We start from the raw sequence: 10,000 nt of genomic DNA, 5'->3' as shown, positions 1-10,000 counted from the left end.
ATTCACTCACAGACTACGGACAATTTTCCAGAGATGCCAATCAACCTACCATGCATGTCTTTGGACCGGGGGAGGAAACCGGAGTACCCGGAGGAAACCCCCGAGGCACGGGGAGAACATGCAAACTCCACACACACAAGGCGGAGGCAGGAATCAAACCCCCAACACTGGAGGTGTGAGGCGAACGTGTTAACCACTAAGCCACCGTGCCCCCCACGTGTATAGCTAAAATATGACATGTGCAGGTAGTATTTTTACACGGAAACGTACGACTCAGCGAGAGCGAGGTTGCCAGCTAGCTGACGTGCTGGTATAAAGTTCGAAATCTGTTTCCGCTAAATTAAGCAATATATTTGTTTATTTTGTTTTACGGAATATTACTTCCTGGATATTCATTTCTCACATATAGGACTGTTGCTGTTTGGAATTTCCATAATGCTTGTTTCTTTTATCACCACAGATATACAACGGTGCTATTTTACTGTGATAAGAAACCATTGTAACAAAGAGAGCCTTAAAAAATATAAACTACAGAGCATTGTTTAGGTTATTTTTTTTATTCACTATTTTTTTTAGCCTTTTGTTTTACATTTCATCTACTGTGTCTCCATTTTCTCCTGTCGAAAATTAGCTTCTGAACGTTAGCTGCTAATTCGTTCTGAACTAGTTTTTAAACATCTTTGACAGACATTTGTTTCAGGGAATTTCTAGTGAGCGTCATTTTCATGGCCTCACAGCAATTTGTTAGTGTCACATGGTTCCTGTGTGTCTGTCTGGGTTTCCTCTGGGTTCTCTGGTTTCCTCCCATCTCTAAAAACCTAATAGCAGGAAGATTAGCAAGACTAAAATGCCACTGTGGGTAAATGTGTGTGCTTTGGCCTGTGATGAACTGATGTCCCATCCAGGGTATATATTCCTGTTGAACTGCACAAGTTTTCCTGGAATAAGCCCCGGTCTGTCCCAGCTATTTCGTAACAGCCTCTTCAATCAGAGTCCTGCTCTTCATCACGATAGATTAGATGCATGACGATTAATAGACATTGATTTAAGTTCCACAAATACAGTATAAGCAAAATATCAGACCTAAAGCGTTCACTTCATGTCCGTTTCTCAGTAGTATTTTATTTTTTCTAACATTGTCTACACCCGTAATTAATCTTTTGTCATTTCTGTGTTTTTAGCCTTGATGCATCTTTATGTTCATGTTTAAATAATCTGCTATTCATCAGTGCATGTGTAGGATTATTAGTTCCAGCCCTTACAGATATGATCATTCTTATGGCTTTCGTTTGCTTGATGCACATTTTTTGCACAGATATCTGTTCCCACAGTCGAGCGGCGCTATCAGGGTCCGTCTCCAGCATTCCGACCGGGAGCCCTGACGTCAGCCGGGTGTGATAAGGGGGTCCGGGGGGTGCTGGGGGGTAACACTAACAGAGACAGGGCTCGATAAGGACACAGACTGATAAGGGAACAGGCTGCCGAGTTCTATTGTTCCAGCAGATCCTCCAACAGCTCGTCTTCTCCATCCTCTGTGTGTGTGTGTGTGTGTGTGTGTAAAGGATTCAGCACTGATGTGACTTTCCTGTACGACTGCAGTTTGATGGGTGTTTATCATCCCTGGCCTGAAAACCTAATGTGCAAACTATTTACTTAGAGACTAGAAAAGCACACAGCAGCATGACATAAAGTAATATACATGGCACCGATTGGACGATCCGAGATATAATTTGCATGCTGCGTGTCTGATTAAGGTAACGAGCTAGAGCGAGTGCACACAATATCAAACAACTCGGTCTTCTCAGAGTATATACCTGTTTCCGTCTCTGTGCTGACACACAGAGCAGATAGAGAGACAAAAATGATGTGATACTATATGCTGGTTGTGTGTGACGTGTGTGTGTGTGTGTGTGTGTGTGTGTGTGTGTGTGTGTCGGATGTTTTTATCTTCTATGACAAACAGGAATATTCTCTCTGCTATCGGGTTTGTATGTTGTATGACCTGGTGGATTGAGAGACTCCCTTCTCCTATTATTTCCTGCCATTGTGTGTGTGTGTGTGTGTGTGTGTGTGTGTGTGTGTGTGTGTAAACATGCATTTAGCCATTTGTGAGGACCAAGGCAGAAGAAAATATCCTCACAATCAAGAGGTAATTCTTTTTTTTTTTACAATAGACTTAAGTGTTATGTTAAAGGCATGAATTATTTACAGTAATCGTTATGTTGAAAAAAAAATTTTGTGTGTGTGTGTGTGTGTGTGTGTGTGTGTGTGTGTGTGTGTGTGTGTGTGTAAACGTGCATTTAGCCATTTGTGAGGACCAAGGCAGAAGAAAATATCCTCACAATCAAGAGGTAATTCTTTTTTTTACAATAGACTTAAGTGTTATGTTAAAGGCATGAATTATTTACAGTAAACATTATGTTGAAAAAAAAATGATGTGTGTGTGTGTGTGTGTGTGTGTGTGTGCTGTCCTCGTGTTGTCAGTTTCAAGTAGGATATAAAATTTACACTCTTGTTAAGGACGAAGGCGTATTTTTAATAGCTAGATTTGATGATGAATTCATACTTATAGCAACAAAATCACTGCTATTCCCGTTTTATTAAATTTAAGGCAATCAACTAATTGTCTTCAGTGACGTCAATGTTTGAACATGACGTCAAACGTCAAGGCCCCTTTTAACTTCAATGTCAAAGTTTAAAAACAAAAACATTATTTTGATAGAACAAGTAAAAAAAAGTACTGATATTTATTATACACGAATAACTGCGGAAAAAGAAAATCAGATTTTGTTTTGATTGAAAGTAAAATTGTTGAGATAATAAGATGCCGTTTGGAAGAAAAAAATGGACTTTCAAAGATATCAGAGCTGCTAGACGGTTAGAAACTAAATAAAGAAATAAAGTGAGCCTTGTGTGAACTGAATCAATTGTTAACAATTTCTGAGAAATGACTTCAATATAACCTACTTCTAAACTGTATGGAAGCCTGTTAAAAATAAGTCGTAATCTGATCATGAAAACGAGATAATCCGATTGATATCAAGTCAGCATTCAAAATTTTTGGATTAAAAGACAACCGTGAGCTAAGTCAGACTTTTGAGGTGATAAGATAAATTCAGGTTTTTGGATAATAATTCAGATTTTTAAGATAAGTCAAAATTCTGAATTGAGAAATGAGTCAGAAATGAGTGAGATGTTTGAGATAACGAGTCGATAATTTTGGATTTGAAGTCAAAACTGTGACATAAGTCCGAAATTTGAGATAAGACAGAATTTTCAGCTAAATCAGAATCTGAGATTCATTTCTCATTTTTTTAGATACATCAGTTTGTCATGTTTCTTTATAATAAAAAAAAAACATCAGAATTTTTAAAATAAGAAATGAATAAAAATTCTGATATAATAAGCTCTTGAAACAAGTCCAAAAGGTTTGAGATGCTAGAACCGAATTCTGAGATAATAGAATTGTATCTGAGAATAAGGCAGAACTCCGACATACTGCTGCTAAAATTAAACAAATAATCATTTGCATTTTTTTCTTGCCTATTAGGAATGAGCTAATCTTTTGTTTTAATACATTTCACACTCTCATGTAAACATTGAGTAAGCGTGACCAGGTCATAAAACATTGACATGAATGATTTGTTTAATGTAAAATTAATTCATTTATCTTATAAGAAATGTATGCATTATGTTACAGAATCTCCTACTGATTTCCTAGTTCTATATTTGGATTTTATTTCTTATAGAGACGCTTGAGGACTATCACACCGTCTTTGAACTGGCGGCTTTGTGCTCGGGTCTTCATCAGTGAACGTTTGAAGAATTAGTGTTAAGTCTGTAATGAAGTCAGAAACGACGCTGACCTGTTAGTCCCTCAGGAGCTCTTGGTTACACAATTCCACTCGATTATAAACTGTTGTAGAAAGGACATTATTTACATTGACATTATTTACATTGACATTATTTCCTGTCCAGTGTCACCCAAATGAGGATGAGGTTCACTTCTGAGTCTGGTTCCTCTCAAGGTTCCTTCCTCATATCATCTCAGGGAGTTTTTCCTCACCACCATCACCTCAGGCTTGATCATTAGGGATAAATGTTAGCGATAAATAGTAACTTAATTTGAAACCGTTACTATGCTTTTGGAGACAACGTCCATTGTTAAAAGTGCTACACAAATAAATGTAATTGAACTCATTTGAATTAAAACATATCCACGTCAGAAATCGCCTCTTACGAAACGCTTAACACAAGACGTTTTTGGAAAATGTGCACGGGCTGCGGTCGCTACTCGTCTGTATTCGCCTGCATACGAACAAGGTAAAGTTTGAAGTAATGAAGTGCCTGTCTCTTTTGTTTCTCCACAATGCACACTAATACTAATAGTGTACACATTCTTATCCAAGGAGTGGCGATGGCAGCGCTAATAACTGCTTTCCATATTTCCTCTTTCCGCTTCTAGCTCTCCTGCTCTCATTGAGCTCGTTCTCTTATGGCTAGTTTTGACTTACGGTACTTATACAAACTTCTATCCAGGATGAATTGCCTTGTGTGACTTGCCTATAGATGATCCACGGGCCATGTCTGTGCGTACTTCAGTATGCTTCTGATTGAGGTCTAATACTAAATATAATCCACTATTCGATCCATCAGTAGTGAGACTAATGGACTAGTAAGGCTGCTGTTATCAGCTGCTCAGCGGGCTGCCGGCCTGCTGTTTGCTCGGACTTTGGTCCGTTCTTATCTCAGGGTGAGGTCCTGGGATCCCAGCCCCCTCTTCGTATCACCTCCATCCAATTCTCCCTCCAGCTCTTTCACTACCAATAGGGCTATAAATATAAAATTGTGGATAAAATTGACCAGGAAATGAATCGCACCGAAAAGCCAGATTCGGCTCAGTAACCTCCACACCACAGCGTCCTGACGTCAGAGACCTCTTATTTCATCATATTAAGCTCAGTAAATCTCTCTCACACACACTAGATGGGCTGGAATACCATATTCTTTCTTCTGTAGTGTCCGTACACTTCTACTGAAGGCGTTTGTGTTTAGATGTGACTACACACCAAACGTTCACCAAAGCTGCCAAACAAAAAGATGAACCCGTTACTCTGATACTTTAGAACAACAACAGCTCATAACACTGCAGCAAAATACTTCTATACGAGCAAACAGTTATGTTCAAGTGTTGTGTAAAACATTGATTATGTCCACAAGTGATTCCAAAAGAAGATAATAATGTTTCACTTGACGGTTTGATGAGTAGGTCAGAGGTCCCCGAGATAGACCCATTACATCAGTGACAGATAAACGTGATTAAACTCAGTCATTGTTGGTCAACGAGAGCCCGAGCATGGCTCTGCATATAGACACTCGTGCAGGGCATCCACTTGGCCTGATTCAGGTATAATTGATTTTGCCAGATAGTGGTATGTTCAGATAAGCTCAGAGAATGTGCTGGTGAGTGTTGTTCAAATAATCCTGTCTCGAACATACACAAAGCCCATTGATCAGGCTCGGGTTCCTTACACACTCCTTCAAAGATCAATGAAAGTGTAGAGGGGTGAACAAATCAACAAGGTTTATAAGCTAAAACAATAGGTTTTTATAATTCCAGGCCACATAGGAATGGATAGATGGATGGATGGATGGATGGATGGATGGATGGATGGATGGATATTTATCAGGGGAAAATGACTGTGGTCTTTCTTTTTTGTTTTGTTGACCATTTGAAATGCTCTTCCTGTAGCCAGTGGTCCGGTTGAACTTTGGCCCTCAGGAAGAGAGCACACTAACCACCCCCCACCCCCCTTAACCCCATCCCTACAGTCATGCTGTCTCATGTCGAGACTCAGGAACACGCACAGTAGACCTCCACATTCACATTCATCCTGTTCCCCATCTTTTCATCCATTCTTCGCTTTCTCTCAGACAGCAATCGAAATACTTCATCCGTGAACTCTGTCACTCCTCCACCTCGCTTCGTCTATCTGCCCCTTCCAGACCTTCAACCAGCACCTCGTTTATACACACGCTGACAGCGTTCTGGCCTTTAGGCATCACACAGGTGCTGCTGAGGAGTTTTCAGACAGATGTCTGTTGATGCTCTCACACACACAAACACACACACGTGTGAAATCTCCTTCATTCCTAGAATTCCTCAATTTAATATTACTAAACAATTTTGACTTTTAATAACTGAACCCCTTTAGACATGACCCTAATACACTGATGATAATTTGATCTCTGTTTTTGCAGGACTTCGGGCAAAAGTCATTAGTCAGCATCAACCCTTCAACTCTACGGTCAACATTACAGTTTCTTTAGGATTATCAGCTGTAAAAAGTTACACATTATTTAATTTTACATTACCATTAAGGTAATATTGTGCAAATGAACTTTTCAGCAAGAGCTAATAGAGAAAGGGGCAATAAACTGTGTGTGTGTGTGTGTGTGTGTGTGTGTGTGTGTGTGTGTGTGTGTGTGTGTGTGTGTGTGTGTGTGTGTGTGTGTGTGTGTGTGTGTGTTTGTGCCTTGCATTATAACATTGACCCTTTCATAAAACATTCTGATGTGAAATAATTGTTTCACGTGAAATGAATTCGTATTTTAAAGAAATGTATGCATCATTCCGTCTTCCCGAATTCATCGTGTCGGTTATAATTCAGACTTACTTTCAAAAATTTTTAATTCTAGGACATCTCCCCAAAGCACATAACGATTCGTGAGCTCATTTCTGGATCACAACAGACTCCTTTCTTTCTGAAAGGGTAAGAGAGTGCTCCTCTCAGGCTCCTGCTCTACTGGTTATTGGTTTATCTGATTGGCCTGGCAGAGCCTTGTTGTGGCATCACTGTGACCTTGTGGCTCACACAGCAGGGAGTAGAACCCAAGCCAGGGAGTCTGTGTCCTTTTAGGGATGGAGACGGAGTCCAAGAGAAGGAAATGAAGATATGGGGAGTCCTGCTTATTCTCCTCTGGTTAGTGTTTCTCTCTATGGAGTGCACATGAGTCTAGGCCTTGTTCTGGTCCAAAAAGCAGCAAGAGATGTCCACGGAGACAGAAAATGAAACCTGTTTTTGTTTTTGGAAATCAAGCTACTGCACCTAGTTAAAGCACCATACAACGTGTATAATAATAATAATAATTATTATTATTATTATTATTATTATTATTATTATTATTATTATTATTATTTTCTAATAGAAAAAACTTTACGGTCATATATATATATATATATATATATATATATATATATATATATATATATATATATATATATATATATATATATATATATGACCGTAATATTTTTTAGAATATATATATATATATATATATATATATATATATATATATATATATATTTTTTTTTTTTTTTTTTTTTTTTTTTTTTTATTTTTTTCTGTGCAAATGGTTATAATGAAGTTCTGAATGAAGTTCAGGTTCATTCAGAACTTCTGAATGAAGTTCAGAATGAAGTTCTGAATGAAGTTCTTCCATTAATGGTTATAATGAAGTATAAAGTTCTCTCATACCACCCCGCTGCTGCGATCCCTCCACTGGCTTCCGGTAGCTGCACGCATCAGATTCAAAACACTGATGCTGGCCTACAAAGCCAAAAATGGACCAGCTCCCTCTTACCTCAAAGCCCTCATCACTCCTCGCACTGCACCCCGCACCCTCCGATCTACCAGCACTGCTCGACTGGTTCCACCATCTCTCAGGGTAAGAGGCAAGTATACTACAAGACTCTTCTCTGTACTGGCACCAAGGTGGTGGAACGATCTTCCCCTAGAGGTCCGGACAGCTGAGTCACTGGCTATTTTCAAGCGGCGGTTGAAGACCTACTTATTCAGGAAACACTTCAACTAGCACTTCTTTCATTATCTTTTGCATTTAAATAAAAAAAAAAACAAAAAAACACACCTTTGACACTTTCATTGTAACTTTGAACAAATGTTTTAAACTCATGGTATCTTAAGTATGTAACTTAGTGATCCAGCATTAATGTATTCAATGTTAGAGATTTAAGCACTTATGTACGTCGCTCTGGATAAGGGCGTCTGCCAAATGCTGTAAATGTAAATGTAAATGTAAATGTAATGAAATCTAAGGCAGTGTTTCTCAACCTGGAGCCTAGAGACAAATTCTTTCCTATTATATGTAATATTTAGCTCTACATTATATTATCTGTATTAGAGCTTTATTATGCTCTAACACTAAACAGTGTCAGTTTCAATTCTAATGTGTTTTGCTGATGGAAAGGTCACAATTTAAAAAAACTCTGACTATTATATTAGATCTGGATGACTGTATATGATCTTATTATTAAATTTTTTGGATTAATCATTGAGGTGGTCAGTGGAATTTATTTTAAAGTGCTTCTTAAGTATGGGAAGCCCTGTTTTAAGGACACAGGTTGTTAGCTATAAATCTGCCCACGACAACAACACTGTGACTTCCGACACACTCCGAGCTGGACAATAGAGGCGTCACACAACGGCCTTCAGTAACAAGTACAACATCCATCATTTCTGATGTTCCTGACCAAGCTGCTAAAACCTGAAGGGGCCGCATATACAACATAATAATAATAATAATAATAATAATAATAATAATAATAATAATAATAATAATAATAATAATAATAATAATTTGTTTGCTAATAGCTAGCAATATATATTAATTATTCTTGTGCATCATTAGTTTAGAAACCTTTACAGCAGTATCATGTAGACATCAATTCTTTTTTATTTTTTTAAATTAAATTAAATTAAGTTGTTTTACGAATTTTGATTAATTAAAGTGACATTTTAATTGCTCAGCTTAATTGACATTTTTAACAATGGACATTATCACAACACAGCTTCTCAGATATATATAAATTCAGGATATTATTTTTAAATGGATAAAGGTGTCCCTGATAAGAACCAGAGTCAAAAACCATCCTCATCTAGGTGACGCCAGAGAGTGTGATTATCAATCATTTTCCTTCTATAAATGTATTGTGTGGTCAAAAAGTACAAATGTAAAGTAAACAGGAAATAAATTCTAGATTTCAGATAAAGACTGTTTTCAGTTGAAGTTAGCAACTGTTCGCTGATGGATCATAAGTGTTCGTATCATCTGCAGTCCAAAACCATCTTCAAGTAGCATCATCAACAGTAATCTCATATAACACCCAGGCTGTACATGTGGAGACATCTTCATCCTCAGCATCAGTGAGTGGTGCTGAGACTCCAGCCATATGGATCCAGATGAATCAGGCAGGTCCGGAGAGCAAAAGGTTGCAGGGTCACTATCAGGGTTTTATCTATTTTTGCTCGTTTAAGATGCATTATTGTAAGATTTCTGATTTAGTGAATTAGTCAAATCTACCTTACAATATGCTAAAGAATGTGTTATATTTCAATTTGAAATTACTATGATTTTAAAATAATTATAATAACAATCTGTAATTTAATAATAATAATAATAATAATAATAATAATAATAATAATAATAATAATAATAATAATGATGATGATGATGATGATGATGATGATGATGATGATGATAATAATAATTATTGTTGTTGTTGTTGTTGTTATTATCATGTTTTGGAATTTTAAATGTTTTTTAACATGATCTGAAGTAGCCTTTATTCTACAATTCTACCTGCCATGTTAGAATAAAAAACTGAGTGAAACATGTAAATGTATTATGTTTCATTGAGCAGTTTTCTAGTAAAATATAAACTCTCAGAAGAGTACAATTTCAGTACAGTGCTGTGCAAGTTAAGAACTAAATATCCTAAATTTAGGATTTAGGATTTAGGATTTAGGAGAAATCCTAAATTGCATTCTTTTTTTATTCTTATATACCGGGCAGATGCAAAAAGCATTTCACTGCATGTCGAACCCTGTATGTATGTGTATGTGACAAATAAAATTTGATTTGATTTGAAATATGTATTTTATTCACAGATTGTTTGTTGCATAGAAATATGGACCAA

The sequence above is a fragment of the Tachysurus vachellii genome, chromosome 12, assembly GCF_030014155.1.
Source record: "Tachysurus vachellii isolate PV-2020 chromosome 12, HZAU_Pvac_v1, whole genome shotgun sequence".
Lineage (NCBI taxonomy): Eukaryota > Metazoa > Chordata > Actinopteri > Siluriformes > Bagridae > Tachysurus > Tachysurus vachellii.
This window is presented reverse-complemented; position numbering follows the sequence as displayed.